The following is a 25,968-nucleotide window of genomic DNA, read 5'->3' on the forward strand; positions in this document are numbered from 1 at the left end:
AGTTTCCTTTGCCTCATAGATTGGGGGAAGCCCAATAAATGCAACTAACTATGCATGCAATATAAAGCACTAAATTAAGTGCTTAATTCCTAGATGAACATTTACAAAGTTATATGACACAATAAACAACAAAGGTAGGCTCATAAGTTTCTATAAATAAAGATAATAAGTAATCATGAAGTATATCTGGCTTAAAATCAAACAATAGGTGTTTTCTATGACTTCTGTTTTATTAAGTGTTGCTATAGCATTAGTAGTGGGGTCCGGCATTTTATAAATCAATTAGTGTTAGGAGAAGTTAAAGACAGAGTTCATTGAGACTAGCAAACAATACAATCAGGATGGCTAAAGGTAAACCCATAAAAGAAAAGAGCAAAATGTCTGCTTATGCCTTCTTTGTGCAACATTCGGAGAAGAACATATGGAAAAATTGAAGAAGTTGCTGTCAATTTTGCAGAATTTTCCAAGAAGTCTCTGAGAGTAGAAGACAAGATCTGTGAAGATAATATCTGAATCTGATGAATGACAAAGGCAGATAAAGTATGCTATGATTGGGAAATGAATGATTATGGACCAGCTAAGCGAAGTAAGAAGAAAAAGGACCCTAATTCCTCCAAAAGATCACCATCTGTAATCTTCCTGTTTTGTTCAGAATTCTGCCCCAAGATTAAGTCCACAAATTCTGGTACCTCTATTGGAGACGTGACAAAAAAGCTGGGTGAGATGTGGTATAATTTAAGTGACAGTGAAAAGCAGCCATACATCACTAAGGCTGCAAACTTGAAGGATAAATATGAGAAGGAAGTTTCTGACTCTAAGTCTAAAGGACAATTTGATGGCATAAAGGATCCTGCTAACATTGCCCAGAAATGGTGGAAGAGGAAGATGAAGAAGATGAAGAGGAAGAAGAGGAGATACCTTAGAGTATAGGAACACCATGATCCCTATTCTCATTAGGATCAGTTACAGAATTTGATCACGATCATATTGTATTCTCTCAAAAGTGCTCTAGAAATTGTCAGTGGTTTACATGATATGGCCCTTGGTGTCTAGAGCATCCTGAAACTCTATGGAAGTTTTATATATTTCCAAACACTTTTTAAATAAAAAGGCACTCTCCTGCTATCCTCTGTGCACTTTGTGGTTGGTGGGACAAGGCATTTGAAGGTGTTTCTGCCATTAAAAAAAAAAAAAAAACTTAGAAAGTGGTTCTAACTATATGGTTATTGGGTACAAATTCTCAATTATCAATTGTACATATCTAGCATTGTAATAAAAGAACAAAACAACTGGGAAAAAATTATTGATGCCCCTTTCTTGGCATTGAGGCTATGGAGTGAAGCTCGGGGCATGCACTGTGAGGCTGGATCTGTTGACACTGCAGTGGACATCCATATAGCATCAGGTTGTGTTGTTTTTGTACATAGTGATAAAGTATTCTGCTTCCTTTCTTACTTGTGGAAAAAGGAAAGTCATCTGGCATGAGAAGTGTTTTAATTTTTTTTCAGTTAAATACAATAGATTTTAAACTTTGTTTTCCAACAAAGTATAGAACTCTTCATTGTCAGCAAAGGGCCACCACATGAATGAGAGCTCAAGAACTTCTGTACTTACATACAATTTGTAATGTTATGTTATTTTTTGTATGTTTAGAAAGATGAAATGTTTCTGAAGTTAAATAAGCAGAATTACATCAAAAAATAAAGATAGAGTTCATTAAGGGGAAAGAAGAGGAGAAGGGGTTAGAAAAGGGTTTATGGATTTAAGAGGTGAATAGGGTAAATATGGAGGCAAGATAGGATGTACTGTTTATGAGTGGGGAGGAGAAAAATGTAAGAAAAAAATTAAAGGAAGAGCGAAAGTGAAAACTGTGGAGTTTGGCTGTTAGCAAAAGAGAGAAATAGAAACAAAGGGAAAGAGATGCACTTTTACACTCTTTTTTTGACCTTGTGTACTAATTTGGCCAACTCCCACCAGGAGCTCAGCTCCAATACTTTTCCTCATCCTTGTCTGATACAACCTAAATTTTCTAGTCTTCAAGGATCTCTGTCTAATATTGAACATCAGTGGACAGCTTTTTTCATTCACCTCACGGATAAGCAGTTCACTCACTCTTTGAGTCATCTGTCACAGAGTTGTGAGAAACTCTGCTTCCAGTTAATCTACCCTCTTGTCTCCTTCTCCTACAGGAGGTATTTCATGAATCAAATAAAGTGAGAACTTTTAAAATACTAAAAAAAAAAAAAAACGGAGATATTAAGCTTTTTTTCCATGAACTTCTAGATAGACTGTAAGATTTTTATTAGTGTTTTTCAATCATTGACTATTGTTAGAACATTAATAAAATGTACATATATGCTTACTGTATTTTTTCCTCACCAGCATTAGATGATATGAATGTAAATTTGTATTTTAAACATAAAATGTTACAGCCAGAAACTTTCTGTGATATCCAATTTAATTTAAGACAGATAGGCTGGATTGAAGAAAGAACAAATTACCTAAATTTCAAATGAAATTAAATGTAATAAAAGAATTTTACTTCCTTTTAAATATAAGAATTTTTGTTTTATACTAATGAGAAATGTCTTGATTTAATTAAAGTCAAATTTTTGTCTATATTTGAAATGTTCTAAATTTACTTTTGTTTATGTTTACATTTTCAAGTCATAAAGTTGTATACTACAATTTGATTTGTTTTATTATATGTAAGAATACCTCAATAAAGCTCATAAATATATATTGTGTTAATACTGAAAAATATATTTTAGCAAAGCAAAGTATTACAGGAAAAACCATAATCATCATACTAATGAAACCAATGGAAATTAGAGGGAAATAAATTTTCTGAGTGCCTACACTGTGTCAGGCATCAAAATGCATTGTTTTTATACATTTCCAAGGAAGATGTTATCTTATAATAAATGCAAAGAACAATATAAGTTAATTTATGCAATTTAGTTTTGTTACATTATAATAAGGAAATATACACTAGAAAATAGTTGCATTTCAGCAGATAAATATCCAGAGACCCCAAATTTTTTATTTCTTTTTTTCCAAGGCTCATTATAATAGTTAATAATTAGGAGTAAAAACTAAAAAGCTTTTTTTTTTTTGCCTGTGCATCCATTCAATGGTCTGTAAAATGAATCAAAATAATGTGTATTTGTAATAATAATACAGATTTTCTGTTGTATACCATAGCTATCTTTAATAAGTATTTTGTAATGGTTTTTTGTTGTCCTAACAAAATCATTTATAAGTCATTTTTTTTCCTTTTAGCTTTTCTCAAAGCTAACTTTGATATTTTCTTTTAATAAAGAAAGGAGCGAACAATCATCAGGTGGGATAATCCTTACCTGTTCCTCCTTTTGGAGGGCAGATAAAACATGATAATTGGAGTTCACATGATATGTGATTAGCTTCCCTGAATAATCAGGACTGTAGCATCCTGATTGCTTCTATCTAATTCTTCCTGACGATCTGAAAGTTAAAAAAAAAAAAAAGGAAGGAACAACATATATGAAATACTTAGCCACTTTGGCAGCTTAATAAACATGACAATTTCTTTTTTTTTTTTAAAAGAGAGAGTGAGAGAGAGAGAGAGGGAGAGAGAGTGTGTTCTTTTTAATATTTATTTTTTAGTTCTCGATGGACACAACATCTTTGTTTGTATGTGTTGCTGAGGATCAAACCCGGGCTGCACACATGCCAGGCGAGCGCGCTACCACTTGAGCCACATCCCCAGCCCCAACATGACAATTCTTAAGATAGTACCCTTTTATTTCTTCAGAAGTCATATGACTCCATACATTGTAAATGTTTTTTACATGTTAAATAAAATATTCTTTAAATAGTTTCAGTTTTGAAGTGATTTTTAAAAAATCGATTTCCATGTTTATATTTTATATGACACTATTTGACCTGCAGCAAAGTTAAAATATTTCATAATATATAAACTATCTGGAAAGAGTTAATAGTGAGTGAAATGATTGTAAATCAGTGTAAATTAGTAGATGCTTTTGAAGTGATAAACTCTTTTGTTGCAGGATAACATTCAATATAATTTTGCCTTATTGATTTTTTTGTTGAAATATTTTCAGGTTGGATATGTATATAATTTACATGAAAAGTAATATGATTATTTTAAAATTGGTCAAATGAATGTTTATTATCTTCATCTGAATTAAAGTCTTAAGTTAAAATTATAGCTTTGTTTCTTTAACACTCAATGGAGATTCTCACAAAATTTATTGTTTTCCAGCTTCCATTTACTATACAATTCACTGATAATTAAAAATGCATTATCAGCATTAAAGTTGTTTTTAAGTACTTTGTGTGTAGTTCAAGGAGAGGAATAACTGGGTCAAATGGTGGTTTCCATATTGACTGCACCAATTTGCAGTCCCACCAGCAATGTATGAGTGTACCTTTTCCCCTGCATCCTCCCCAACACTTATTGTTGTTTCTCTTCATAATAGCTGCCAGTCTGACTGGAGTGAGATGATATCTTAGAGTAGTTTTGTTTTCAATTTCTCTAGTTGCTAGAGATGCTGAGCATTTTTGCATATATTTGTTGATTGCTTGTGTATCATCTCTGAGAAGTGTCTGTTCAGGTCCTTGACCCATTTGTTGATTGGGTTATTTATTTATTTATTTATTTTGGTGCTTAGCTTTTTGAGTTCTTTATATACTCTATAGATTAGTGCTCTATCTGATGTGTGAGGGGTAAAAATTTGCTCACAGGATGTAGGCTCTCTGTTCAACTCACAGATTGTTTATTTTGCTGAGGAGAAACTTTTTACTTTGATTCCATCCCATTTGCTCAGCAATAAAAAAAGAATAAAATCATGGCATTTGTAGGTAAATGTATGGCATTGGAGAAGATGATGATAAATGAAGTTAGCCATTCCCCCAAAACCAAATGCCAAATGTTTTCTCTGATATAAAGAGGGTGACTAATAGTGGGGTAGGGAGGGGGAGCATGAGAGGAATAGATGAATTCTAGATAGGGAAGAAGGGTAGGAGGCAAGGATGGTGGAATGTGATAGACATCATTATCCAAACTACATGTATGAAGACTTGAATTGAGTGTCAACATACTTTATATACAAACAGAGATATGAAAAATTGTGATATATATATATATATATATATATATATATATATATATTAAGAATTGTAAGGCATTCTGCTATCTTTTTATCAATAAGATAAAATAAAGTTATTAAAAAATTCCACTTGAACTTTTACTTATTTTTTTGTATACAGATATATTTGGGAGTTTGAACATTTATAAAAATTATACCTTGTATATTAATTTGAACATACGCCCAATGTTACTGAAATTCTGACAAATTTATTTATACGTATATTTAATTTTAAAACATTTTCTTGTTTCAGTTTGGTTAAATTGTTTTTCCTGAATTTCAGTTTTCAACTTCATGACACAAATAACATCACTTATTTCACTCTTATCATCACTCAGAGAAATGGCAGCTCTATGGATCTCTAAGTCATTGCAATGGTGGGCAGAGCCAGAAAGAACTTTAAATAACCAGGAATGATTTTATCCAAAATCTGTCAATCAGAAACAGAAATTACATATCCAAATAACAAGTGGAAATTACCCTGTTTCTCCCATTGTTTCTTTCTATTCACATTTTCTCTTTCTGTTTTTTTCTTCTCCAAACACTTCATAATGAATATTAAGTTGTTATGTAATTTTAAGAACTTTTTCCATATGCCATGGAAATTATTTTTCTTTTATACTATTCTATTGTTTATTCCATAGTGAGTTTTTAACCACTTACAAAAATATGAAAATTAACATATTAGCACATTCCATAAAAAATTCTGAATTGGAAAGCTGTCAGTGTTTTTATGCCTTTTTTTAAGATAAGGAAAAAGAAATAATAAAACAAAGTGAATAATTATATGATTAACAATATTTGTAATATGTTTTAAAAGAGCATCAACTAAAAGAAAACAATATCCTCTTCTCCTTTTCTGGGCTAAATCTTGAAATGTTTTTCCCCACTGTGAATCTTTATGAATAGGATATTCTGCAGTAGATAACTACTTTGACCACATTTATATTTTTATTCAAATAATATTTATTTGGGATATTTTCTTAGTATCACCCTTCATTATTTTATATTGATTCAGACTTTATATACATTATAGTTTGCCTGAGTGCAATAATTGTTTGATTTGATAAATGAAGATGTCCAAATTCAGATCCCTTTGATAGACACTGGCATAAAGTAGTCCAAAAGATTTTGATCCATGGAAAAATTGGGAATATACATATTGTGTTGTCATTAAATGAGTTTGTGTATTTCTATGAGTGTGGGAATATTTTTTTTCATAAAGGAGCATTGAGGCTGCAGATATAAAATAATACATCTTTGTGTATGAATTTTAGCAAAGAATTTCTCACAGTAAGGCAATTACATATAGTAATAAAATGTGGCATACAGTGTTTTTAACATGAATCGATGCTAACTTTATAATAGTTTTCTATAGTTTTTCTTATAAATTTGATCATGTAACAAATCCTCCATATAATTTATTAAGCAGTGGTTTGCAATATTTATGTCTGGTGTATTTTTATCCTTTTTTACTGTTACTAGTTATTGAACTTCACACAATAATATTCACTAAGAATTACATCTGTGAATGTTGATAGTAATTCTTATTGTAGGCAGATGTGAGGAGACAGAAAATAAAAGTAGTCATCAGCTATACTGTCTTGGCCATATTTCTATATTTTCAGTGACATAACAATATTTGCTCACATAAATCATGGCAAATTACACTCCTTGAATGTCACAGTTACACTTTTTATGTGAATTACTGAGCTGTTAGAGCATGTGAGGAATTAAATGTCACACGAAATCAACAAAAGTGCTTAATGGCATGAAACAAACCTAACTGAGGATAAGATAATTCCTCATGTTAGTAAGCCATTTTCAATGAATAAAATTGAAATTTACATTTCCAGAAGAAAATTAATAGTTTAGTAAGATAGGTTAAAGAATCTTATTATTTATCAAGTAATCCTTGTATTTCAAAGTTGATGTATAACTGCTTGACTTATTAGATCAATTCAACCTATTTAAAAATATTTTTGTTTAATTTCAAGGAACTAAATTAAATTATATAATTTGAATTAGTTCTATTTTTGAATCTTAAGCATTTTATGTTTTTAAAACAATTTAATTATTGTGCTTTTATTAAAAAATACAATTATGTCATGTATGGTGTAACATGGAGTTTCTTTATCAAATGTTAATATGTAAATAGCTTGCAATCCACATAAAATTATTTATACATGATGAATTACTTTGATTTACATCTTCAAAAACATGATGCTTATTCAAGGAAGCATTCAACGTGTTCAGCTAGATTATTGAAGTTTGAAAATGACTCAATAAATGCACTGAAGATAAGAACTGTTAGAAATGACCAATTCTAACAAATACATTATGCATATATTTGGAGAGTCTTAGTTCATCACTAATGGTCAACCTGAAGCTGGCTGGTCTCAATTATTTGCCATATGTACTTATGCAAGTGATAGCTAATCAATGGCAGTTAGCTTCATCAGAAGAACAGGTAAGAATGAGAGAGAGAAGAATCATAATGAAGTACACAATATTTATAACCTAGTCTCAGAAAAAAAAATCTCACTACCTTTGCTTTATTCTGATTGTTAGAAGAAAATGATTTGGACCCAGCACACAAGATGAGAAAGGGATTATCCCAAGGAGTGGATGCCATATTCCAAGACTAAATTTATCTTAGGTAGGTTTATAGAAAGTCTACTTTACTGACCAATTTTAAATACCTGAATTAATTGAAAGTAAGTAGAACCACTCAAAAATCTAGAAATATTCTGTATAAATTTATCAAATCTAGGTTAAAATAACCAGAATAAAACAAAATTGTCATAGCCATGGGATTATTCTGAGAATTGTACCAACAACAAAAGCAGAAACAAAGACTTTTAGAAATTAAACTAGAGAATAGTAATAATTTAAATATTAAAAACACACATTATTAAATAATAGGATAGATTTGTCTAGGTCACAAAATACAATTATGCTGAATTGTTTACAATATCACAGAAAACTTAAAGGAAAATTAGTTTATAAGGCTACTGTACATACTGTATAGAACGTAAGAGGTTATTGGTATCAAAGTACAATCAACTCTGAAAAAATCTTTATGTAAATTCATCAAGATCACTTATTATAAATGCATTTTGACAGTAAAGCTGGTATTAATATAATGGATCAAATATAAATTTAGCACATAAAATAATGAGTTTTATAAACTTTAATTTGCCATTATGATGTGTTACTTACACACTAGATGCTCTCAAGATACTTTTATAGTTATGTGTAAGTTGGAGATATTTCTTGTAAGATAACACATGTTTGTTGAATATCTAATACAAAATTACAATTCATTCTTTCATGTTTAAAAATATAAAATTAAATTTGTCATTATACAAAATAGCAAGTATTATTGTAACATAGAAAAGCTTAGAAATAAAAAATAAAATTAAAAAAAAAACCCTGAGAGACATTTCCTGGGTCTCTTTAAAGAGAACAGTTTAAAGAAAGGCAATAAAAAATTATTAGAAAATATTAGCTACTAAATAGATAAAGTATTTCCTCCATGTGATCAAATTGTATGATGTAGTTCGGCACATAGAATGCAACAGCAGTCTTCCTGGGATGAGCACAACATAGGTTGTCTCCCACAACTGCCTTCTCTTCATCTTAACAGCCTATCTTAGCTCCTCTGCTGAGTGTGGACAGGATATGGAACCTGGCTAATTTTCTAATATTTTTTGAGGGGGGCGGGTCTGTTAAATGTCTTTGTTTTCAAAAAATAAAAAACGACACAGTAACTCTAAAGAATGCTGTCAAAATGAGAAGAATACACAATAAAATAATTTAAACTTTAGTGGTCCTTGTATTACATTTTTCTTCTAAATCAAGTTCTTTTTTATTTGCTTAATCACGTTCAGTTTCTATTCAGTTATGCAGACAGAAATGATGGTTTGGCTTCATTATATTACTTATCTGGAAAGCTAATATGCATAATAAGAGTTACATCATGTAAAATTTTTATATCATCTTTGCTTTTAGTGCATTGACAACAGTTCCTAATTATAAATTAAATAATCTAATTGTTTTACCTACATTATCATCTATGTGAATGAGCAGTTATGGAAAAAAGAAGTCCCTATACATCCTGTTTACTCAATGCTAAACTTTACTTAATTTTCAAAGCCTTTGTCCAGTAGGAATTTTTATTATGTGTATTGCTTTGTAGCCTTCTAGTAGAGGTTCAACTTCTTCCCTGAGGATCCCGGCTTAGAATTCATTAAATGGGATGATCCTTTTGACATTGTTCTCATATGAAGAGAGCCCAGAGTTCAGAGTGTAGTGTAAGGTGTTCAGTGCACTGGCCTTTGGCGAGGATCCTAAATATTCAACAGTTAATTTTTTGACTGTTCCCAAGCTCCTGAATCTGAAAAATTCTGTGAACTTTCCAGGTTATTTGTGTCCCTTTACAATATTAATTCTGAGGGTTCAGTTGGAATTAAAATATCAGATGATGTAGAGTATTTTCCAAATTATTTTTTGTCCTTCAACTTCTCATTAATGGTACCAACTGTTTGCTGTGGTAAATCTCTTCTCTTTGTCTCTGCTGCCCAAATTGACAGATTTCAATCCCATATCCCTCAGTTAATTTTTAAACCGTCCCTGGCAACAAAGATTTTACCAGCCACCTTGTGTGGGAATAACTTGCTCAAAATTTAAATCCCTTCAGTTTCTGCCTTATTACCCAGCTTGCTTTGTTTCCAGTCCCTTCTGTTCCGAGCTTTGACTGTTTTCAGGGCCCAGTTTAGAAACCTGCTCACTAATTCCTCCAGGTTTTCCCCTTTTGCCTACTTTGAATCACAGGCTATTCTGCATGGATCAATTTTGTCCTCCATCTGTCCCCATCTGCTTCATGTCTTCCAGAAATCCCTCAAAATTCTGATTCATCAAAGATACTTGTTCCTGTGTCCCAGTGATGCTAAAACTTAAAAAATATTTTAAACATCATTAGAGCGGAGAAGGAAAATATTTGTGATATATCAATAACTTTTAAATAAAAATATAATTTAATTTATTGATCATATTTTTGTTTCTGTCTCATTTTTGGTTTATTATTTCTTCTATTTTTGTCTCTATAACTTCTCCATAATGTTTTGCATCATAGCAATGTTAAACCTCAAATATTTGTGTTTGCAATTCTCTTTGATGAAAACTTCTCCAACATTCCCAAATATCAAAACCTATTTCATGAAAAAAGGATGCAATTGTCCATTAACATTGATTTTTCTCCATGTCTATGGTTATAATTTTATAAAGAAGTAATATAATTCTTTATCAACATTAACCCTTATACATTAAGCTTTATGAAGTAGACTGTCAACAAACTAAATTCTCCCAATAATTTGAATTTTTGAGTTTTAATACAAGGAAGTGACATCAGAAGCTAATAAAAATAGTTTTGCACTATGATTATTTTTACATAATTTGACTGTCTGAAACATTTATGAGCTTTCTATCAAGACATTTCAAGGACTGTATTTTCAATGAATATTCATTAGGGAAGCAGAAGTTGTAGGATTGGATTCTATGATAAAATTCTTTCCAGTCTATGTGAGGTCTGACCTAGAATAATATCAAACAAAGCTCTCACTTTCTTCAGAAACTGTGAACTCTTCACATGCCCACCATGTATGTTATTGCAATGGACAATACAATTGACGACAAATTGGTATTTCTAAGAATCTTACATTACCCTACCTTTATCAATACCACTAACAATTTGGTTGTTTTAGTTATTTCTTTATCATTCTACCTCTCTCCTGATTACTATAGTCATAATCCCAGAGTAACCTTTAACATTTATATTTGATTTTGTGGAGACAACAAACTTGCTATATTTTCACAGTTTAAATATTGTTTATATATAATACTTCAAAATGTACTTAAAAATTGCCAAATTTTCAACTTCTCTTGTCTTAAGCCTTTTGTTGAATTATTTAGATCTCCTATGTTGAGAAATAAGGAGATAACCTTGTAAATAGTGTTGTCTTGTTTTTCTAATTCAGCAAAGTTATTCCACTATGAGCTCTTATACTGAGTAATATTTCAGTAGAATTCAAGTAACAAACTTTCTGTTGAGATGAAGCATATTATATTTAATGTAAATATTAGAAAGATTTAGATCAGAACAAATTTTGTTCTCACTTATAAATAATTAGTATTTTAAAAGCAGAAAATACCAAACATTATGCTTTACACTTGGCTTTCAGTTAAAATTGTCATTGGTTTACTACTTCAGGCTAATCGATTTGTCTAAGTTCAACAAACCTTTGAAAACTGTTGTTATTTTAATAAATTTGGAGAGATAATTTTGGAGGACAATTTGAAAAAAGAAGAACATTCTTAGATATGCATCATAGAATTTATTTTACGAAATTTTTGCATTAATTGCAAAACATTGTTATTCCTTCTTGTATAATAGTTTCAACATAAATAGAGGCAACCTAGAAACTTGAAATCAAGACCTCATGATTTATTGATGATTCATTATGATGCTTTACTCAACCTATGTCATAGTATATACAAAAAAACTGTATCTCCTATAACTAGCATTTTTCTCCTAAAAGCAGCATTCATTTATAGTTCTGATTGCAACTTATATAATCATGTGTCTGTATCAGACTTCAAGGTGATTACAAAATTTTGTCATTTGGTGTGCCCAGACAGGATGAGATCTGGAAGCATTCAAAGGAAGTATAATACAGTCATCTTTTTCTCTCAATCACCTACCTTCTGACTTATAAATTTAAAGCATCATAGATACTGAATCCAATTTCTTTTCTCTATCACTGTTATGTTATTTTAAATTATCTTTAAAGAATATTGCCAATTTATGCATCAATATATGCATAAATAAAATCAAGAAATATTTTCAAGAATATTGGTCTTATCATTTTGCTGTATGTGAACTTATGAAAATTACTTAAATTTTCTGATTCTATATAGCATCTTATAAAATATAAATAAAAAATCTCCCTTTTTTAAAAAAATGAGGGAAATAATGAGAAAACTCTATCAGTTGTGCCCAGAATTATCAAGTATACTCAAGAATGTTATCTTCTGGCATGCTATATTCCTATACAACTATACTTCTAGCTTCTTCTCTAGGTAATTTGATGCTTTGAAATCATTTGTATATTAAGTTGTGGTATCAGAAAACCAGTTGTTTAAAATAATAAAACTTCATTTCTTGCTCACATAATCTCCACTGTGGTTAGGACAACTCTCTACAGCAGCTGTTTCTTATGTTGTTTTAAATTTCAGGCTGCTTCAGAGTACTACCACATGAATGCTTACTTCTGAGATCATAGTAGCATGGCAAAAGTTATCTAAAGTACATTTATCAGTTCCACATCCACTTTTTTACATATTGTCATACTAGTGTCTGTTGTATTCTGGAACTGATGTGAATCTGCAATATGTATACGGGATAAAAATGGGAGTTCATAATCTGCTTGAATCAAATGTATGAAATATGATATGTCAAGATCTTTGTAATGTTTTGAACAACTAATAATAAAAAATGTTAAAAAAATAAAAAAAATAAAGTACATTTATCTAAAATTAGCATTCATACTTCTGATAGTAACTTATTAGTTAATAATGTCATTTTTTATATCAGACTTTTAGGTGACTAAAAAATCCTCTGGTGTGTCCAAATGGCAAAAGAGAAATAGAAACATTAAAGCAATGATGACATGTACCATTTTTTTATACAATCATCTACCCACCAACTTAGAAATTGAAAGTAACATGAGTACTGTATCTTCAGTAATCATCTTGAGAGGAGGAAACTAAAATCAGGCAAGAAAAAAATGATTTTGGTTTAGAGTATTGTGTATACAAGTAGCAGAGATAAGACGACTCATGCAGAACTTCTTTGTGCTTCGTTTTCAATACTCTTTTTATTACCAAATAGTTAAAAAAATTGAATACTGTAAAACTAATAACCCAGTGGGTAGCATATACCTATTTGGAGTCCAAAAAGAAGTAGTATTGTGTTAAGATGGTCCAAACTATATAAAAATTAAAATAGCTGTTGTGGGAAAAAGAATGGTCACTAGAAAAGTGCAAACCTTGGCCAAAACATCTAACTGAGGGAACTGAAGTTGTAGTAATGAATATGAAACACAGACTTCCTTTTAATCTGTGAGAAGTAAGAGTTTACTTGTCCATCTTTGATTTCTTTCAGATGGACCTCCTGCAATGTCTGTTGCAAAGGTTGTGGGAAACACTTAAGCAATCAGTCCTGTAGAATGCTAGGGCATCCATGCTTGACACAGGTCCTAACAGCCAGAACAGTTCAAAACCATAAGAATTCCAATTCTCTTGTCACTCCAGAGGAGTGAGACCTCCTTGAATATGAAGCTAAGGGCCTGAGTATGTCTGCATTCAAGTTTCTGTTATGACATGCTGAAGAGGGCTATCCACCTCTGATCTCATCTTGGAGGCTTTGGGTCCTTCCTTATAAACTCAATTTCCCTAGTGGCTGTTTATCTTTCTTTATACTATCCTAAAATTTAAAAAGAAGTGTTCAGGGCTGCGGTAGAATGTATTCAATGGTAGAATGCATGCCTCACACATATGAGGCACTGGGTTCCATCCTCAGCACCACCTAAAAAGAAATAAAGATTGTATCCATCTACAACTTATAAAAAAATGAAGTGCTGATCTACACATCGATTATTTATCTTGAGTATGTTAACTTTCCTCAATAATAAGGCATCCTGGGGCCTGTTAAAGGTTAAATCAGGTTATTTCCCTGAATTGTATTTGTTTAATACCTTCACAAGATAGAATTCAATGTTATAATAGAGGGAGATTTTCATATACATAAGTGTTAAATTGGAAATGTGAAATTATAATTTATTTCTAACCTGAAACTAAAGATGTTAGGTTTGTATTCCATGACAATTATCTATTTATTGCTTTTCAGATCTAAATTCAGTATATTTCACCTACTTTGTAAAATGGACATTGGCCTTTTAAAAATTTTCTTTCTGAGCTGCTGTGGAAGTTGCTAGGAAAAAAAAAAAAAAACATTGCAGGAGAAAGGATTTTATTTCTTTGTTTGAGTGAACTCCCTCATAGGCTCTAGATAAGGTAGTTTTTCTCCAGCATCAAGTACTTTCGGTTTGTTCAGTGTTTGACTCCAACCAGCCATGGTGGCTAGCAAAAGTAAAGGGCTAGGAGATTCTACAACTTGAGAATTTTGTAGAGCCTCAGGCTTTTGTAGCACACACATCTTATTCACTGTCCAGCTCTGGCGTGCATGGAGTATAGAAGCACCCAGGAGTCCGTAGTTTTCTTCCATGTTCCCCTATACAGTTTCAAAGCATGATATCTACATTAAATAACCCCACTCCATGAACATCTCACCCAAGAACCATAGGAGGCATATTTCTAGTAAATTTCACATAGAACCTGTCCAGGAAAATCCAGACAACACTGCAACGAGCTTACTGCCACTCAGTAAATCAAAAATCTCTTCTCTGTATAGATCTAGCTCTCAAGTTTCTTCCGTGAATGTTCTATATTTACTCTAGGGATTGGGCTGCTCTTTATATCTCCTATTCGTATTTTTTTTGCATTTTTTTCTACTTTTTACTAGGCTATTCTTTAACAAGTCAATCTTCTATTATGAGTGTCAACCGTTTATATTATAATTTTTCTGTTAAAATTATTGTATGATCTTTCATGATTGGACTCTGAAAGCATTCAGTATGAGATATTTGAATACCAATAAATGTCTTATTTTTTTCTGTTTAATTTTGTGTGGTAGATTATTTTGTTTATATTGCACTGGATATGCTAATTGTTTGCTCTCCATTCTCTCTAATTTTTCTTCTTAGCAAACTTTTTACCCTTCTTTAGTATCTCACTAACTAATTGCCTTGGTCACTAGAATTGATGTCTCAGACACACTGAACTTAGATTGTCATTCCCCAAAATGTATACTTTATTGAAGAAATTCAAGCCCAATGTTTCATGTAGACTCACAGGCTAATCTCTCCATATTTGTCTATTAACTGTGTTTGTGTATCACATGATATATGACATAGTCTTAACCATTGTGTCTATCAGTGAATATTGATAAATGATATTTCAATGAACATGGTACTTCAGATATCTTTATAAGGTAGTAATTTCATCTCTTTGGGATCTATATCCAGTGGAGTGGTTTCTGGATCATGTGGTAGTTCTATTTTTAGTTTACTGAGAAACCTCCATATGGCTTCCATAATCTGTGTACCAATCTACATTCCCACCAACAGTGTACTATGGCTCCCTTTACTCCACACACTTATGAATTTGTTTTCTATTAACTTTTGGACAATGATGATCCATACAATGTTAAGAGATATCTCATAGTGGTTTTAATTTGCATGCCCCTTAGATTTTTGATGTTAAGCATCTTTTCTTACACCTGTGGCTTAAAATATATATATCTCCTTTGGAGGAAGATCTGATCAGGATCTTTGCCAATTTTTAAATTGGGTTGATTTTCTGCTATTGAATTGTAAAGTGCTCTTTATAAATTTTGGATATTAACACATCATCAGATATGTGGTTTGTAATTTTTCCCCCATGGAATCCCATCTTATTTTGTTGACTTATATTTTCCTTTGTTGTAACGTTACTAATTTATTTTAATTTTTGCAGACTGAGTTTTTTATTTGATATTCAAAAACTCATTGCAAAGTCAATGTTAAGAGGCTTTTCCCTATGTTCTTTCCTAGTAATTTTATGATTTTAGATCTTACAATTATATCTTTTCTCCATCTTGAGTTTATTCTGTAGATGGTGTCAGATAAGGATTCACTGAATTATAATGTGAAAATCCAGTTTTTCCAGCACCATTTGTTGAAGAGACTATTTATTCCAAATTATTTGATTATAATTTAGAATTATTTCTCAACTGATGCTTTATTTCTACTGGGACTTATGTTTTTGAAATCACTGAATAATATAAACATAAAACATATTTAACATTTTTATGATGCTCATAAATTGACTTCTTTAAAAATCTATTAGGAAAAATTTAAAGATATTAATATATACACGATTTATATAGTTGTGATATATGCAATCTAATATTGAATGCAAGGATGTTCTAGTACATTTGATTTTATTTATAATCTGGTTACTTTTCACAACTGCTCTATTGTGAAGATTTTTCACAACAATTAATTTAGGATAGGGTATTTAAAAATAAATCTCTATAAATAAATATTACATTTAAAAACTGAAGAATTCAAGAGACAAAAAATTATCTTAATCATATCAACTTTTTCTTAAGCCTTTCTTCATAAGCTAAGAATCTTTGCTTATTGTAGCAATAATAGCACCATACCTCCAATTTTAGAGAACCATGGCAAACTATAATTGTCTCATATTGTAAGTTCTCACTTTTATATCACAGATCCCTTCAATCAAGTCAATACCATAGTGTTTTCATTTGACATTGTAACCTTTTGTCACTCCCACAATTATCATTGTGTTTAAACATTATCTTTCCCAAGAAAATAATATCCACTCCACTTTCTCCCATTTCATCTTCGTCTTTTCTATGTATAATAATGAATTCCAGCAAAATAAATAAGGTCATTTTGCTTCTCTGTTAATAACTGTCTGTGATTTACTGTTTCTTTTTTGTTTAAAACTAAAAAAAATTGGTCAATAGTTTACAAGTTTTGACATGATCCAGAGCTGTCATTAAAATGGCTGCATCTGGGACACTTGATGTGACCTTAAATGTAACTGGAAATTTTTATATAAAAAATGTATACTACAATATTATAAATTTGTTATATTTTGTTAGGATTTATTGAAAGATTTTATATTAATTTTATCAAATTCTTTACTGTATGTTCAATATACTTAATGTTTAAAACCAAATTTTAGTCAGGCATGGTGGCACATGCCTTTAATCCCAGTGGCTCAGGAGGCTGAGATAGGAGGATTGAGAGTTCAAAGCCAGCTTCAGCAACAGCATGGTGCTAAGCAACTCAGTGAGACCCTTTCTCTAAATAAAATACAAAAGAAGGCTGGAGATGTGGCTCAGTGGTTGAGTGCCCATAAGTTCAATTCACAGTACCAAAAAAAAAAAAAATTAAAGGAAATTATTACCTCTAAATTTGACTGATGGAAAAATAAATTAACAATGTATTTTAAAACCAAGTATTTTATTAAAAGAATGGAGGCAATGATATGTATGGGGATATTTTATTAAAATACAATAAAAACTACAAAAGTAAAAAGGCAAACACTGAAGAAGGTATTATAAGTATTAAAATTATGCACATCATAATTCAATTAACAAGTAATCACTGTAGATAATAAATTGAAAGACCATTCCATCACTTTGATGGTTCACATGAAGATAATTATTTCTTTACACATTTACCAAATATTGTTGGTAAACTGTGGCTAAATTTAAGAAAGGATAATTTCTTAATGATAAATATCTATGAAGTTTTACAAGATAAAAAAATGGAAACTAAGTTTTGTGAATCAGAGAAATAGTGATGTCTATATTAAATGCAAATACAAGTTGAACTTCTAATGTATTCCAAGTTCTCTAGTTAAAATATGCTGAACATACGCATTTTGCTTTCATTGACTCTCATCATTTATTTTCCTACTTCTATTCTCACCCATACAACCATCTTTTGTTGAGTTTTCCATGCTAAGTAATCTACTAGAACTACTGTCTCTTGATAGGATGATGTATACTATAATATATTCTTCCTTGAACTACATTAACCATTATTTGAGATTAAGAATACAGAGGCTGTACTGATATGGTTCTTTTTGTTAGAGAAATACATAATTATAGTGTCTAGATTCATGAAATCCCTGCTTCTCAATGTGTAAAATGGACATTTACCTGATCAGGTCTTGTAACTTCTAATTCATAGACTTATAGTGTCATACGTAGGCTAAAATTTTTTTTAAATGGCATACATTATTAAATATTTTATTTTTTCTTCTGTTTCCTTTCCTCACTAGTACCTTTTCTTAAACATTAAAAAGATTCTCTTATATTCCAAATAGTAGAAAGAAAGACTTTTTTATTACTGATAAAGATAATTAATATAAAATAAGAAAAAAATGAAAGATTAACTTTCAAAATGTATGGTTACTGGTTGAGAATTATTTATAACTACTCAGTACTAATCAGTACTAAAGTATGGATCAGTACTTTCCTTGGGTTTTGCTATGGTTTGGATTTGTAATGTACCCCAATGGTCTGTATTTCAGCTTGACAATGCACCTGTGTTTGGGGCTTGTAGGAAGGTGATTGAATCGTGAGGGCTTCAATCTCATTAGTGTATTAATTCATGATGGATTCATAATTTGATGGCATTATTGAAATGTAGAAATGGAAAATATAGGAGGTTGGGCCTCATTGGAAAAAGTGAGTTACTAAGGATATGCCCTAGAAGGGTGTATTTTATCCTGACCCACACCTTTCTTTTTTTTTCTTTTTTTTTTTATTAGTTGCTCATGACAATACAATGATCTTGACATATCATACATTTGATTCAAATAGGGTATGAATTCTCTTTTTTCCACGTGTACAGGTTGCAGGATCACATTGGTTATACGGCTACGTATATACATACAGCAATACTAGTGTCTACTGTATTCTGAACCCACATTTCTTTCTTTCTCTCCTTCTGCTTCTCAGGCATCATGAGGTGAGCAGTTTAGCACCACCATACCATTCCATCATGAGGTATTGCCTCATCAGGCCCAGAAGCAATGGAGCAGGCTGACAATGAAGTCAAACCATAAGCCAAAATAAATCTTCTCCTACTTATAATGGATTATCTCAATTATTTTGTCACAATAACAAAAAGATTACCAACATAGGCTATGCCCAATATGTAGATATTTCCACAGGATTTAGCAGTTTCTTTTTTTCTTTTCTTTTTTATTTTTTGTTGTTTTTGAGGGGGCGAGTGTTAACAAATAGCACATGGGTTTTAGCAGCAAATAAATGTTGGCATAAACTTGTTTATGGTTTTCAACAAGTTACTAGAACTTTTGGTTTCTTTTGTTTTGAGATGGTCTTGCTATATTGCCCAAATTATTCTCTAATTCCTTATCTCATGTGATCCTCCTGCATGAGCCTCCCAAGTGGCTGGGACTACAACCATGTCTCATCCTGCCCAGATTATTAGAATATTTTTTAATTGATTTTATTTTTTAAATACACGATAGTGGAATGCATTAAGAACATTTTATATAACAATCTTCAAAATACATGAATAGTAAAGGTTAAAAGAGAAAATGCAGTCATCCCAAATAGTTTAAACATATGTATGTAGTATTTTTTCAAGTTCTACTTCACTTTGGAAATAATCATTTTTCAATTAACTGCATTGCATCCTTAGTAACTGTTTACTTTGTGCCATATTCATTTCGAACTTTGACATATTATGCCTCTTGATTTACATTACTTTTTAAAATTAACTAATAAAAAATTTACTTTCAGGTTACATTAATTGCAGAATAAAACTAGATAAAACAAAGAGATATTTAGCATATTACTATACAATAGTATTTCCATCTTAAAATTACTGACTTCCTTGCATTACCTTGAAGAATTTTAAACACCTGAAGATAAGTTGTTCTCTTATGCTTATCTGTAGAAAAGGCATATTTTGTATTCCCATAATAGAAGTTAGAGCACATGCTCAGTGCCTCAGACTTATGATACTAACATTATGTATCCTATTTTAAATCAATGGGTTTTATTCTACAAAGTAACATTAATTATTAAATTCCACTACTCAAGCTTTCCTTTACAAGAATTTTTGTGAATTTTAGATTGTTTTTAATTATTTTTATTTACATGATACTAATACTTGACAGGGCAAATGATCTAATTTTCAATGAATCCACACTTAAAACTACCCTACTTAATGCTGAACATTCACTTTTATCTTCTTATATACTATGCTAAAAAAATACATAAATATTAATTTTCAACTATAGTTCTAAAATATAAGGTTCATTAAAATTATAACTAACACAAATTGCATGATTACTCCTTCTCGGACATGTTTTATGTATATTAGGATGTTTAACACTCTCAGTAACTCTCTGAATTAGGCTCTTACGTCTATGTCTGAGGAATCTGAGACATAGAAGTTTAAATAATTTACCTAATATTATATGATTATTAAGTGGCAAAGTAGAATCTGAAACAGAACGATGTTTTCAGAGACAAATTATGTATAATCAGAAGATTTTTTTCCTAGATGGGGGAAGAGTTTATATTATTTAAAACAACTTATTTTATGGTAATAATTAATATAAATTAAAATATTCAGCATAAAATATTTTAAATTAACATTTATCTGCACTAATTTTTGTTTTTATGTCTTCTTATTAATAAGAACATTTTATTGTCATATACAGTAGGCAAGCCGCTGGCCAAGAATGTTACATGTATTATCTCATTTAATATACATAATTATTTTATGCTATATAAAATATTTTTCTCCTTATAGGGTAAACAAGATAATAAAGAGTGTATTAATTAACTTAAAAGTAAAATGATATATCTGATTAATTTTATTGAAGACCAAAATTTTAAAAACATATCCAGATAATTTTCCTTATCTCAATTCCATGTGAATATGTATATACATACACATAACACACATTTTATATGTATACACATAAAGATATAAAATGTATAAACATAAATATCTACTTATACATCTTTATATATTCTTTTGGCATACACCTCAAGAATTATGATTTTATAAATAATGTATTTCAATAATCAAGACATTGTCAACATTACTTTGCACAGTTTTTCATTAACTTCACTAGTTAAGCTAGAGTATAAAAGAAATACAGATGGTAGATAATCATCTCTATAGTTATTAATTATAAATAAATCTCTACATATAGCAAAACATGGTTCAATTGTTCTTAAATCAATAATAATTCATTGCCAAGAAACTGTATTTGGTTTTCACCACAGTGAATTCAAATTCCTGATTTCATAATTGTCTTTTCATCTACACATCATCCAATCAATTGCCAATTTATCCAAATTTTCTCTGCATACCTTCTAGCTTTCTCAGATAGCTTGTGCCTACAGGGTCTCCACCCACCCTCCATCTGTCATGTTAAGATTTCTTTATCCGTTCCTTAAGAAAAACAACTTGTACAATCAAAAACAATGTGTTCAGTTCAAATTAGAATATTTAAGCACATGGTGTTTTCTTGAATTTATGAATATGAGATCATATATTACCCATATTTTAAAATTTGAGTAAAAATTGAATTCAAAATAAATTATTTTAAAATTATATAAATTGTATATATAAAAACATTGAGAAGAAATGGCAAGAAGGAAACAGCAAATTCATATGAAATATGACAAAGCAAGTAGTTGAAATATCATTGAAAAATAAAGATGATGCAGTTTCTTTTCAACACAGGAACACACCACATAAGTATTTTTACAAAAGTAACCTAGACTTTCAAATAAGTTTTAACTTAGATATCAGTTAATTTTATAAAAGAACATTTGGACACATTGAAGTGATGTTATTGATATACTACCTAAAATATTTCCATTTGAAAACATGTGTCATAGTAGAAAAGGGTCCATAGATAAAATATCACTATTGGACTATGCTTAAATAACTGGTATGTGTCTATTTCAAAGTGGAGATCCAGCAAGAAACTTGGTTTTGGAAAGTCATAGTCTCATGGTTTCTTAGAATGAAAATAAGATTCTTGCCATCATTTATATCAGAATCTAAGGGCATTTTACTCAAGACCAGAACACAAGACAGTTGGCTACTGAATACAAACATATTCATCCTTAGATATTAATTTTTAAAACTGGTATGAGGAAGATATAATCAGGTGGATAGGCTTGTAGTGTGACAGCAATCTCGAGGATGGTTTTTATGACAATGTGGCCCAAATAAAGATAAAGAAGACAGAATTTCTGGCCTTCAGCATATTGAATATTAAGTGATTCTCATCCTAAACAGTGAGGATCATGCTACTTGGCAGAGAATCCAAAATGGCAAAGTTATAGAAGCAGAGACATTGATTCTGGTTGAAAATACTTGTTCATCCTTAATGATGATGTATTATTTTAGTTGTCATTTTATGGGCAAATAGTATTTAAAGATTAAGTAATTTCACCTGTTGGGGAAAACCTCAGAGTATCTGGATACTATAATGCTTCTAAAGTTTGAAATCTATTGACCTAAATTGATTAATTATGTTTACAAAATAATTACTAAATGTACCAAGTGTGGAAATGCTGGTAAACTTTTAAAATCTTAAGTTATAATTACAGCAATTCTGACTTATAGCTTTGTGCTTTATAAAAAATAAATTTTCAAACATCAAGATTCTTGTATTTCACAATTTATGTAGGGAAAATGAATTTTTCCTCCCCAAAGAGAAGTTCTACCTTCTTTCTTAGTGATCTATCCTTATAGAACATGGCACTCATTTTTTTAGAGTACTTTTCTTGATAGGAAAATGCACTTAATATTAGAATACATTTTGTAAAAAAAATACTCAATTGGTAATAGGTTAGCTGGCAAAAGTCACACAACTCATTCTTCATTTGCATATTTAGAGGGTCAACTAACATAATATTTGAGTAAATCATCTCCAAATTGAAAAAGGTGATCACCAGTGATATGATTATTTCTCCTCCACTATATTACCTCTCTGCTGAAAGAATTAGTCACATAAATTCACCGCTCTCAAAGACCGCTCTAAAGGTTTTCATATATTTTCTTTCCACAAGTTCTGGATGGAGTTTATCCCCCCAGGTGAGTGGTGCTATCCAGAATATGGGCTTGGGTGCACTGAATACCTCTTTCCACTCAGCCATGGCTACCACTGATGCAGAACTTCAGAAATATCATCCTTTTCACCCTAACCCCCAACAATCCCATTTTAGTGCAAACAATGTATTCATTAGATATAATTTATTCCTAAGGTAATGTCATCATAGATATCAGAAGTTCAGTACTCCAATCTCTCAAAGAGAAACTCTATTTTATTCTAATGAAAACATCTTTTCTGATTTTCTTTGAACTGGTATAGGATCTAATTTTAACTTTTGCTAATTCCTTAAACTAAAAGTATAACCTACTTACATCTTTCTGTTATATTACAAAAAAATACTATTAGCAAAATAATTCTTTATTTAATGTCTCAATGATGCTCAGGAGTGATAAATTAATTACTAATAAAAAAATGTTAGATGTGTAGTGGTTAAGACTGATGAAATAAGTATTTTAAAATTTATTGACATATTTCATATAAATGTATGCATGTACATACATGTACATGTATATGTGTGTGTGTGTGTATTTCAGAACTTATAAAATTCTCATGCTACATTTTTCTTGTGGTAAGAAGGCTAAAATTATCTTGCTTGTTTTAGATTGCCACTGCTCATATAACTAAATAAAATTAATCATGGTTTTCAAAAGTACTAATGTTCTGGTTATTGCCTGCCTCTGTTTTCTCATTTTGCATCATTTTCCTTGTATACATGTGGACTCAGGGCGTAGTGAATTTCTTTCAGCACTGGTATATGCTCCTTTTTCACAAAGAGCTTTGAAAATGCTGCATTCTCGATTTATAGATATTTTTTTTCCTTTTATTCCTCATTCTTTTTCAGATCAGGTCTATTTCTCTCAGGAATCTTTTCTGAAATTTCAAGCCATGTGTCCTAAAACATTTTCACAGTACCATAGACGTTTATCCCAATTGAGATTTTGTATTGATTTTTCTTTTTTAACATCTGTGTTCTTAAGTGTTCTCTCATATCTAAAAACTACCTGAATCAAAATAGTTAGGGAATAGTATCATGTTTTGTTTCTATTGATTTCCGAATTTAATACGTACCATGTATTTATATAAGCAGATGTTAAAATTTAGAAAATATGCAAAATTATAAGATTTGTTAACCACACATTTTAATAAAATAATAATAAATAAGATTAAATGAATTATTACTTTCCTTTAAGACATTTGGGAGGAGGCCTAGCATTGCACAAAATACTTCCAGCTTTCTGATAGTTCTGAACACACTGAAATGGCAGAATATTAGACATTTTCAAAAAGTAAGGCAAGTCAATAAACAACCTTTCATTATTTTTCTATTCAATCACTTTTCCTTCCAACATAGATACTTTTTACCAAATTAAAAACACAAATTATACAAAATAACTTAAAGAGAACATTTTCATGCTACAAAGAAAATTCCTCAGCACTTGATTCCCATGACAAAAATCAGGGATTACATCACAGTTTATTACATCACAGTACTTAACCTATTTTTCATTCATTTTTATGTAGCAACTCCAAACCAAATTTTTTAATTTGCTTTGATTTTTATTGATACATATTAATTATACATATTAATGGAATTCACTGTGATATTTTATACATGCATTATTAAGTCAAATTCTATGTTTGGTCCACTTTCCACTCAGATTATTGCTGTTATATGCCTGAAGGAATGTTATAGGTTCTTTAGATCATATTTATATATGTAGATGTTATGTGCATAATGATTTCAATAATTAAATTTAAATTGCTCTTTTCAAGTTGGAATGAAGAAATGATCATAGAAGGTTGACTATTTTAAAAAGTTGAAGTTTTAAGCCAATAGGCATGTAGCATCTACATGTATAAAGTTCCTTTTTCTACTAGTCATAATAAAGCTATAATCTGAGTGGACAGTGGAACAAACACCGAACTTGACAATTTGAATCTTGAGCATCAACAAATCAAAAAATTATTTGCACTCTTGAAACATCTTTTTCATTACCTGCATGCTGCATGGGATCAACATCAGAATGCAGACTGAATTTCCTCTATGTGCAAATACACACCCAAGTCTTCAACTGAAACTTTGGATTCTATGATCCTTCCCTATTTTGTACACTATTCTGGATTTTTTCGATTTTACTTAATTGGTATGTTATTCATATATTTTTTCCTTCAGATTTAATTGTCAAGGAAGTTGACTCTTTCTCTTGATGAGTAAGGCACAGTGTCACAGCAGAGAAAAGCGTATGCTGAGAGATACCAGGGTGCCATAGCAGGCAGACATGGGCACAACAACATGAAATTAAATTATTAGAGTACTGATGTAAATGAATATAAAGTCTGTTAATATACATGATTAATCACTTTCCCAGCTGTTTGTTCCATTTCTTATGACCTAGAGATTAAGTCGAAGTAGAGTTACAGGCATTTCAAGATCACTAATCTCTGTATAAATGACAATTTTTAACAAGAATCTGTAAATATTATCTAGCTTTAATAGGTATTATCACTGACATCAATATGATATGTAAGATATAACCCTCTACAAAGTAAAAAAAAATAAATAAATAAAAATAAGCTGAAAGGCTAAAATCCTCTCCAGGAAGCACATGATTTCAGAAGAAAAATTTAAAAGCCTATTCTCATGCTTTACCAAAACAAAACCAAAGAATCCCCAGACATTAGTATTCCTCCTACTAAAGAAAACTCATGATATCAGTGGGTTAGTTTGACAATGATATCTTGTAACATCTTCTATTCCCTCTGATCCTAGTGTTGGCCTTATGAGTTTATAAAAATTTACAGGTTATATTTAATACTAATGGTTCTGTGTGAAGTCAGTGTATTATGAAATAAAGTTACAGAATATAGTGTAGGGCTGGTAATGGGGTGGGGATTTGACGGTGGTAATTTTAACAAGGAATTTAACAAGGAA

At 30.6% G+C, this 25,968-nt stretch overlaps 1 pseudogene across 1 annotated transcript in view; it reads left to right on the forward strand.

The window, feature by feature from the left end:
• Positions 1-341: 341 nt before the first annotated feature.
• LOC308653292 (high mobility group protein B3-like) overlaps positions 342-25,968 on the forward strand; it is a 326,638-nt pseudogene continuing 301,011 nt past the window's right edge. The window contains exon 1 of the transcript in view: positions 342-872. The product of the transcript in view is annotated as a high mobility group protein B3-like (transcript). The remainder of the gene's footprint in view (positions 873-25,968) is intronic.

The sequence above is a fragment of the Spermophilus citellus genome, assembly GCF_964194105.1.
Source record: "Spermophilus citellus genome assembly, chromosome: 7".
In the NCBI taxonomy this organism is placed as follows: domain Eukaryota; kingdom Metazoa; phylum Chordata; class Mammalia; order Rodentia; family Sciuridae; genus Spermophilus; species Spermophilus citellus.